General features: G+C 46.8%; 1 long non-coding RNA gene across 1 annotated transcript; it reads right to left on the reverse strand.

Annotated features, from left to right (window-relative positions):
* Window positions 1–741: 741 nt before the first annotated feature.
* Window positions 742–9,275, reverse strand: LOC143442184 (uncharacterized). Its single transcript, XR_013110193.1, has 3 exons — window positions 8,691–9,275; window positions 8,456–8,567; window positions 742–2,417 (listed from the first exon to the last, which is right to left on the reverse strand). It is a non-coding gene; the product is annotated as an uncharacterized LOC143442184 (long non-coding RNA).
* Window positions 9,276–10,763: the final 1,488 nt, after the last annotated feature.

The raw sequence follows: 10,763 nt of genomic DNA on the forward strand, positions 1-10,763 counted from the left end.
ACACACACACACACACAGTGCTTTTCACTTATTTACTTCTTTTCTTTTATGTGTATGGCTGTTTGGCCTGCAGGTACATCTTTACACCATGTGTGTCTGTGCTCTCAGAGGTCAGAAGAGCCTGTGAGATGCCCTGGAACTGGAGTTACAGGTATGGGCTGCTATATCACTGCTGGGAACCGAACCCAGGTCCTCCACAAGAGCAATCAGTGCTCTTAACCACTGAACCATCTCTCCAGCACCATTTTTCAAAAACAGATGTGAAAATATCTTAAGAGAACCGATTACTCCCGAATTCACAAACACTGACCCAGTAGTGTGTGACTATAATTCCAGCACTCCTAGTGCCAAAGGAGAGCAGAGAAAGAAACATTCCCCATAAGACCATGGGCCAGCTAGTGAGGTGAACAAGAGACCCTGCGTCAAGCAAGGTGAAAAACAAAAACACCCCCTGAGAAAGAAAGAAAGAAAGAAAGAAAGAAAGAAAGAAAGAAAGAAAGAAAGAAAGGAAAACTGATTACTTTAAAAGCCTGTTTAGATATCTTCTGTGTGGACACACAAGAGGACAAAGCTTAGGGAGGAACAGAAGCTGCCTGAGAAGGAGGGTCCCCAGGCACCCTTGGGGCCTCTGTACACAGGGGGAGAGGGCATATAGCCAAGTCTGATTTGAGTAAGAAAGTTCTCACCAACTGTCTTAGTTAAAGTTTATTTCTGTGAACAGACACCATGACCAAGGCAACACTTATAAGGACAACATTTAATTGAGGCTGGCTTATAGGTTCAGAGGTTCAGTCCATTATCATCAAGGTGGGAACATGGCAGCATCCAGGCAGGCATGGTGCAGAAGCTGAGACTTCTACATCTTCATCTGAAAGCTGCTAGCAGAATACTGGCCTCCAGGCAGCTAGGATGAGGGTCTTAAAGCCCATACCCACAGTGACACACCCACACCAACAGGGCCACACCTTCTAATAGTGCTACTCCCTGGACCAAGCATATACAAAACATCACATCAACTCTAACCAGAAAACACTGGCTTCTCCTAGAGAATCCAGCCAGTGTTCAGTTTGTTGGAGTCAAATATGGGGAACGGCATAGAATCAATAGCATTTGTCTCTGAAGGGCCCCAGGTAAATACTGTTACACGAGGAGTCCAACGCGTCTTAGGAGCTGCTATTTGTTGGATCTGGAACAGTCACCAGAGGCCTGTGTGTTGAAGGCTTCTTCCTGGCTTGTGGGGCTACCTGAAGGTGGTAGAACCTGTAAGGGGATGGGCTCAGTGGAAGAGGTTAGCTCCCTGGGGATGTGCCTGGGTAAGGCATAATGGGGAGGGGGTTAGCTCACTGGGGGTGTGCCTGGGTAAGCCATGATGAAGCCACGCCCCTGGCCTTCCTCTCTCTCTCACGTCTGACCAAAGGCAGAAAACTTGCTGCACTCCACAGAGCACCGTGCCTTGATGGGGTTCCTCTCTGAAGAGAACAGAACAACTGGGACAACTGACCAGTGACTGAACCAAAAGACACTTGTGCCCTGTGGTTAATTCACTCCAGGACTTATGGTAACAGAAATCTGACTAACGTGGCCATCCATAGACGTGGGCTTTGGTGTGTGCCCTGGAAGCCAGGTAAAGATGCTGGATTCTTCGGAACTCTGGAGAAGCCAGCATTAACTAGTGAGGGTTTCCAGCTGTTAAGAGTCTAAGCAATGCTGGGGGACAGATTTCACAATCCATTCTCTTAGAAAACAACAGTGCCATCAGGGTATTACGTATTTTCTTGTGTGTGACAAAAACTTGAGTCTCAGGTGGTGGATATGACAAGGTAAAATGCTTGCCTAGCAAGGCCCTGGGTCACTTCCTAGCACTGCCACCACCAAAAAGAAAAGAAAAGAAAAGAAAAGAAAAGAAAAGAAGGAAGAAGGAAGAAGGAAGAAGGAAGAAGGAAGAAGGAAGAAGGAAGAAGGAAGGAAGAAGTGGGGAATCTCAGTCACTTCGGTGAGAAGCCTAAGGTCTGTCAAACTGGGAGGTTGGCAGATTTGATCTACATTGTTGCAGAGTAACTATGGGCACTGCTACTCAGTATAGGACCTTCACCTCACACAGCTCCTGGTCTCAGACGCACACCGATTCACCTCTTAGAAAATGGTAATGGGGTAGGAGAGATGCCTCTGCAGTTAAGGCCACTTGCTGCTCTTACAGAGGACCTGAGTTTGGTTTCCAGCATCCACATGGAGACTCAAAAACAGAAAAACAAACAAAAAACAAGAAACAAAACCAAAAAACCCAAAAACCTAACAAACAAAACAAAAACAGAAAAACAAAACACAAAGCAGCCTGGCTGGGGTTCTCTAGCTCAGTGCAGAACACTCATCCAGCACACTGGGATTCCCATGTCCAGCTCAGCTCACAAACAAAACCCCTGAAAAATAAAAGCAATGTATAACTACTTACAAAAATAAGCACGTACAAAAAAAACTTATAATTCATTTAAAAAAAAGAAAGAAAGAAAGAAAAAAGAAAGTCTCTTCCATTCTCAGCAAGATGGCTTTGGCAAGTTCATCTGCTTCCGGCCAAAGATAAGTTTAAGGACAACCCCACAAAGCTGTCCTCTGACCTCTGCAACACACTAGAAGGCTGCCTGCTGATGAATTATTCTCTCCCTAACACAAATTCCCAAGTCTGCCTGGCAGTTGTCTGGAAAAACCTAGCCAACCACAACTGAGTTATCTGTAATAATTCCACGGAAAGTGGTCTAGGAGGCCTGGGTGTGTTTAATATGTCTGTGGTGCTGTGGGCGAGGCCACCACCCTGTGGAAAGTCCTCCGGACTTGAAGATTTTAAAGGCATTCCCCAAGCAGATAAGGAAGTTTGTTGTTTCCTTCTTAGATCCAAGTGCAGCCTTTGCAGACTGCAAAAGACGGCAGGAGGCCCACAAAAGGAAATTTCGAATAATCCTGCACTTTGAGACAACCACTACAATAATATTTTGACTGAACACACTTCCCAAAGCGTTTTGTATGCCTCGACGCACATAAATAGATTTTAACAGCAGTATTGTCATGCCGTGGAATCCACCCTTTGGAAGTGCAATGGTTTTATTCACAGGGCTCTGCAAGCAGCCTGCAATTAATGTGAGAACAGTTTGGGCTCTCTAAAAAGAAACATTGCGTCCTTTGGCACGTCCTCCCTCCCCCATCTTTCTCCTGGTGCTAGGCAACCACTGAGCTATACTGTCTTTCTCCATGAGGGTGCCTACTCCGGAAATTTCCCATGAATGGAATTGGATAATATATAGTCTTCTTTATCCAGCCCCTCACCAAACATTGTTTTTAAACCCACACATATCATAGCAAGAATCTGTTTTTCCCTTCTCCCCTCCTTCTCCTCACCCTCCTTATCTTCCTCATCATCATCTTCCTCCTTCCCTCCCTCCTCATCTTCCTCCTCCTCACCCTCCTCCCCATCCTCATCTTCCTCCTCCTCACCCTCCTCCCCATCCTCATCTTCCTCCTCCCCATCCTCATCTTCCTCCTCCTCACCCTCCTCCCCATCCTCATCTTCCCTCCCTCTTCCACTTTCTCCTCTTTCTTCCCTCTTCCTTGTTTTAAGCCCCGCCCCCCCCCACCTCCCTGACCTCTTGCAGGTTACTGGAGTAGGCTGCCTCTCCCAGCTCACTTCTTCCTAAGGTTACACCCTTTATACCAATATATGGTTTATTTAACCGTCTATCATTCGATGAATAGTAGGTTGTTTCAACTTTCTAACATACGGATAACACCTCTATGGTGTTCTTGTAAGCATCTGTAGGGACCTATGTCTCCATGTCCCCTGGGAATGGGGCTATTTATGACTCCTCTCTGTTTGCTCCAAAAGACTGCAGGCAGGGAGCCCACAAGCCTGAAATGTGGGGCCTCGCACTTGGAAACAACAGCGATTAACATTTTTACTAAAACTGTTCGCCAAAGACATCTTTAGCTTTCCTGCTATGCCGTATAGTACTGCATTACCCACTTAAGGCACACAAATTCATTGCATGGCTGTGTAAGAACTCAGTGCTTAACGCTGGGAGGAACTACCAGGCTCTTTCCCAAACGACTGTATTACTTTACTGTACCACCAGCAAGGCCACATCCTCAACAAACATATATATTTTTTTTTATTATGCCATCCCAGGGATACAGAGTTTAAGAAGGATGGAGATGATTACATAAATCCCAGGTTTTTCCTCTGAAGATAGGAAAACAGAGATGAGATTATTTAGTACGTAATATTTATTACTTTTGATGCAACAGTTTATGATATCAGTCCATATCAATATATATAAACCTTGAATGATTTTTTTTTAAGATAATAACTCACTGTGTAGACCAGGCTGGCCTGGAACTCAGGAACTCAGAGAGATCTGCCTGCCTCTGCCTCCTAAGCACTGGGTTTAAATGTGTGTGCCGCAGTACATACATGCATAAGCATACATGCATAATCACGGTGATCCTCTACAAAGCTTTCTACTGAAAGGTTGTCTGGTGGTCCGAGTGCTAAACCTCCTGACAGATGCTGCACCTGGCCTGCAACCTCCTCCACTGTTAACCCAGCAGCACACTGCCAGTCTTGGACTGCCTCTGTATGCTCACTCCTTCATTTCTGCTCTACATTAAAATGCTGGATCACTTCTTGGTTTTTTGGCTAAGATGAAGTATTAAAATATCAAACTCTGTAAGATCTTCAGTAGATATTACCAAAAGTCTTCTCCGAAAGGTTCTCGCAACCTATTTCTCCTCTGGATCTGTGTCCATAATGGCTTCAAAGCATTCTAAACGGGGGGGCGGGGGGGGGGGACTGGGGAGATGGCTCAGTGGGTAAAGTGCTTGCTGCATGCACATGAGGACCAGAGTTCAAATCTCCATTACCCATGTTTAAAAAAAAAAAAAAAAGAGCTGGATGCAGCTACATACTTCTGTAACGCCAGCATCTGAGAGCAGAAACAGGGCATCTCACTGACCCACTAACCAGCCAGTCTAGCTAAACAGGTATGATCCAGGTTAAGTAAGAGAGACCCTGTCTCAAAACCACAAAAAAAGATGTGGAGAGAAGACAACCAGTTCAACCTCTGGCCTCCGAATGTATATGTAAAGGTGTGTGTGTGTGTGTGTGTGTGTTGCACATATGCTTGTACACACACATATGTGTACATACACACACATATGTGTACATACACACACATACATACATACACACATTTATTTGTACACACACATACACATGCGCACATACATATATGTTTATACACACACGGAAAGAAATGAATATTCCAATTTATCTCAAACATCTGTGATTACTAATGTAATGAAGTGTCTTTGGCTGCTTCTCGGATATTTTGAAAAGATTATCTTGCTGGGAGTGTGGCTCAGGGATGGGATTTTTGACAAGCACATTGTGAAGGCCTGGGTTCCACCCCAGCGTCTCCCCAAAATTGAATAATCATGGCCATTGTCTATGCTCATTTTAAAAAAATTATTTATTTATTTATTTGTTGGGGAGATTGTTGGGGAGGTGTGTGTGTGTGTGTGTGTACAGTGTATATGTGTGGGGGCACACGCATGCCACAGTACACCACCTATAGAGGTCAGAGGACAACTTTGGGGGGGGGGGTCAGATCTCTGCTTCCCCTGTGGGTCCAGAGATGGAACCAGGTCTTCAGGCCAGTGCTGAGCTTTCGCCACACCCCCTCTGAGTCTTCTCATTGGCTGACTTCATCTTTATTTTTAAAGACGAGGTCTCCCTATGTAGCCCAGTCTGGCCCCTGGAACATACTTTCTCTATGTAGCCCAGGTTGGCTCCTGGAGCTCACTCTCCCTATGTATCCCAGGCGGGCCTGGAGCTCACTCTGCCTATGTAGCTCAGGCTGGCCCCTGGAACATACTTTCCCTATGTAGCCCAGGCTGGTTTTACACTCGGAGCCTTTTTAGAGTCTGGTTCAGGTTTTTTTCACTCCTTTCTATGAAGCCAGCACTCACTTACCTCTGTTCTCATCAACTAGTTAGTTTAATATTTTTAAAACGCTAGCTCACTGGCCATCTTCAATTTTAATGTTTCGTAGCGTAATACAGAGACCTAGCTTCCCTCCTGTCTCTTCTTTCCATATTGTGAGTGGCTCATCCCAAAACTGTTAGGTCTCAACCTTGGGCAAACCAACGGCTAACTGAGGTGCCTAGTAACATATCCAAGCTGAAGCCAGATGCCAGGCTCCCCCAGAATCCCTCAGTCCCAGTCTGTTACAGGGTCCTCCTGGTTGGCATACCCCATCCTCTACCCTACACCTGCAGCCCATGAACTGGGCTGCTCCTCTCCCCCTTCCCCTTCCTCACATGGCTCTCCCCTTCCCCTTCCCCTTCCTCACATGACTCTCCCCTCCCTCCTCCTCATATGGCTCCCTGTGCTGCTTTTGGTCACACACTCCATTCACTGAGTCTGTCTGTGAACTCAGTCTTCTCTGTTACTTGTTACTTTAGTTTGAATTGTTTAAAAATCAGTTTGGGGGGCTAGAGAAATGGATCAAGCTGTTATGTTCACTGGCTGCTCTCACAGAGAATCCTGGTTCAGTTCCCAGCACCCACATGGCAGCTCACAACCATCTCACATCCCAAAACCAGAGGCTCTGGCGCCCTCTTCTGACCTCTGTGGGCCTTGCATGCATGTGGTACATAAAACTTTATTAATTACTTAAAAGTAAATAGCTAAATAAAAATGTAAAACGTTTAGGAAACATTTTCGTTCACTGCCATCCTCCACCAAAATATTCTGGTTATGTGTTTTATGTATACCTTTTGTAGTGTAGTGTTACGGTCATATATGTTCAGGACTATATGTTCAGGAATGAGACACTTAGAGAGGCTGAATCTAAGGGAGGTTCCATTGCCAGGGGCCCCACCTTAATTCTGTTAGATTCCTAAGTAGCTTTGGGCTGCGGCCTGAGTTCTCTTTATACCAGGCTTGACTCGAGTGTTACCAGATTAGCTTTAGATAAGATGGACATCAGGTTTTGTTTGTTTTAAGGGTGCTTGAGGTCCTGTCCAGGGCTTCACCAATGCTAGGCCTGCACTCTGCCACAGAGGTGAACCCTGTTTGTTTGGTTTTTGAGCCCCAAGGGTCTAGTCAGTATCCTTCCTTCTCTGGCAGGGTAGCACCTGACTGCCCTCTCTCACTCCCGGCTGAGGAACAAACTGTCATGTCCCTAGAGTATGGTACATGTTCCTCCTCCAGTTGGGCACAATCGTTCAGAGTATGAAAACCTTTTGTGTGGATCTGGACACGGTGGTGGTGGTCCTCAACTTCCTAACACCATAACCCTTTAATACAGTTCCTCCTGTTGTGGTGACCCCCGACCATTAAAATTTATTTATAACTGTAATTTTGCTACTGTTATGAATCTCAATGAAAATAACTGCTATGTTGAGACCCACAGGTTGAGAACTGTTGGGTTAGAGCCAGTCATCAACAGGAATGGAAGGCATTTTCCGAGTCTCCTCACTTCTATCTTCCTTTGATGTATTTATTTTTATTTATGTGTGGGTGTCCGTGAAGGCAGTAGGAGAGAAGAGACCCTCTAGAGCTGGAGTTACAGGTGGTTGGGAGTGATATGGGTTCTGGGAACTGCATTCTGGTCCTTTGGATAAGCATCAAACACTCTAAACCACTAAGCCAGCTTTCCAGCACCCTCGGAGACTTAATAATCTTAATATTTCTCCAGTGGGCCGTAGAAACCATGGGGGGTGGGCATGGAAACCATCATGTTTCTTTTCTTTTCTTTTTTTGTTTGTTTGTTTGCTTGCTTGTTTTTTCGAGACAGGGTTTCTCTGTGTAGTCCTGGCTGTCCTGGAACTCACTCTATAGACCAGGCTGGCCTCGAACTCAGAAATCTGCCTGCCTCTGCCTCCCAAGTGCTGGGATTAAAGGCGTGCGCCATCATGTTTCTAAGCAACCACAAGCATGGTCTCTGCCGTTACTCTGTTCTCAGCGGGTCTGTGGCCAAGCCCGTCTCCTTTGAGACTGGCATCTTTTGTAGCTCTAAGTCTCTGGGTCTCTGGGGTTTGGTGGGGTTGGGGATTTCAAACGGCCTAGAATTATCCCAGCGACATTTGATTTCTGTTTGTTTGTTTAGCAAAAAGAGTCCGTGCAGCACATTCAACCCCAGCCGCCCCTGTTGTGCGCCATGTCCTTAAAGAGCACCCATGAGGATCTCCTAGACCCTCATGTGGGAGAAGCAGTTTCCCCTCACTTATGCCTTTGGAGTATACGAATATCACCACACAGGTCACCATAAGACTTCCTAAGCATGCCACCTCTAATGAGTCTAATCACAGATTAAACGTCTCCAGTGACACCTTTCTCACCCCCCACATCTGCAGATAGTACGTCACTGTCCCAAGGCCAAGTGGAACCAGAGAATTTTCGAGTTACCAGACAAGCAGCTCAGAGCAAGGCCCGTTACAGCGGGCTCGGCCATGCCGCGTGCAGACGGAAGGGCTGGAGTCCCATGCGGAGAACCGAGACTGACTGTTAACCGCCTCACCTGAGAAGCAGACACGAAGAAATTGGCTAAAATCCTACCAGGAAGTGTATATCGGAGCCAATAATAATAACAATCTAGGCTCATATTATTACTGTCTGTTGAGCTGAGTGTTTGTTTGGGTACCTTGTCCCCCACAAGAGAGGTGTTCTAGCGTGGCCATCTTGTGCGGCCTCTCACAAAGCTTTGAAGTTGAAAACTTCAAAGAAATCGAATGCCCAGGTCAGAAGCCTCCATGAAGCCTGCACAGGAAGCAGCGACTCAGAAGACGAGTTCAGCAACAGGGCTGAGTGTTTGCCCGAGCAAACTTGGCTTGGGCAGGCTGCCCATGTTTGGTGTCGCCTCTCTCCAAAGGGCGACTTTGGCATTTGTGTGGCATGACATCATTCTCTCTTGTATGCTCTGAAATGATGAAATATGAAGAGAGGGAATTCAAGACCCAAGACCTGGTCCGAGAGTCAGCTAGCTACAGTGACCTTCCTCCTGCAATGATCTCAAGAGGCTTGTTCACCCAGCTCTGCTGCTTTAGGACAGAGTCTCCGCCACTGGACTTGTTTTGAAGTGACTAGAAACCAGACCCTGTGCTGTTTGCTGTGGTGTCAACGCTGCATGTCTTGGGCCAAGCTAGGAGAATGGTACCCAGAAACCAATGCAGTTGAAAAGGAACGTCTATGAGATGAGTGGGTATCCCGAATGCCCCGAACCCATCTGCTGCCCGTGAGCCATCCCATGGCCTCCCAAGGAGGCCTCAAAAGGCTCACTTCACAGTCTTGTATTCTTGCCTAAGGTCAACCAACATAAGGTGAACTTGAGAATTTCTTTGGATGTAACTCAACAGTCAGAAATAAGTGGGGGAAAATGCTGAATTAAGTAGGTATCTATTAAACTCTGTGATGTATCCAACCAAAGGCGGGGGGTGGGGGGTGGGGTGGGCAGGAACACAGAAACCTGTCAGAGGATTACCACCTCCTTCCAAGCTCTGCCTGTCCCTCCCTCTCTCCCTCTCTCCCTCTCTCCCTCTCTCCCCTCTCTCTCCCTCCCTCTTTTCTCTTTCCCTCCCTCCCTCCCCTCTCTCCTCCCTTCCCCTCCCTCCCCTCTCTCCTTCCTCTCTCCCTCCTTTTTCCCTCTCTCCCCTCTCTCTCCCTCCCTCTCCTCTCTCTTCTTCTTCCTTCCCTTCCCTCTCTTTTCCCTCCTTCCCTCCCCTCTCTCTCCCTCTCACACCCCTTCCTTTTTAACTTTCCTCAATCCTAGAAGTATCCCATCCCACCTGCTCTTTAATTCAATTCCTGTTTTCATTTGAGCAGGCTAATCCTACCTTCCAGCTGGATCTCTTGGAGGCATTTCCTCAACTGAAACTCCTTTCTCTCTGATAACTCCAGCTTGTGTCGAGTTGACACAAAACCAGTCAGTACAGCCACCCACAAAAGTCCACAGGCTGGCAGAAGTGGCACAAGCCTTTAATCTCAGCACTCAGGAGGCGGAGGCAGGTGGGTCTCTGAGTTTGAGACCAGCCTTGAGTTCCAAGGTTGCAGAGTGAGGCTCTATCTCTAAAACATTAAAGAATAAAAAGAAAAACACACGCTAACTGCTAAGAGAGTCAGAACAAACCAGGGAAACCATGAGAAAGAAAGCAGGGCTGGCTGGGCCAGTTTCCTTCACACCACAAAAACTGTGGTCACAGTGTGAAATAAAGGTTTAGGTAAGATAGGAAAAGCACAAAACTTATCTGTGGAGAGGCATACATGAGGCTGGGAGATGGCTCAGAGGGTAAGAGTGTTGGCCATCAGGTTAAAGATCCCATATGGAGCCCAGCAGTAGTGGCGCATGCCTTTAATCCCAGCACTTGGGAGGCAGAGGCAGGCGGATTTTTGAGTTCGAGGCCAGCCTGGTCTACAGAGTGAGTTCCAGGACAGCCAGGGCTACACAGAGAAACCCTGTCTCAAAAAAAAAAAAAAAAAAAAAACAAACAAAAAAACAAAACAAAACAACAAAAAAAAACCCACATGGCAACTTGTGCCTGTAACTCCAGCAGTGGGGGTTGGGGGAAGGTAGACTGTGGGACCTCACTGGTCTCACTGAGAGGGCAAGCTTCCAGTGAGAGGCCCCAAGCCCTCCCCTAGTGCACATGCACGAACACACATGTGCATGTACACATGCATACATGCACGTGCACACGTGTGAGCTCACACACTGTTGGTA

This window comes from Arvicanthis niloticus, chromosome 5 (assembly GCF_011762505.2).
Source record: "Arvicanthis niloticus isolate mArvNil1 chromosome 5, mArvNil1.pat.X, whole genome shotgun sequence".
NCBI lineage: Eukaryota > Metazoa > Chordata > Mammalia > Rodentia > Muridae > Arvicanthis > Arvicanthis niloticus.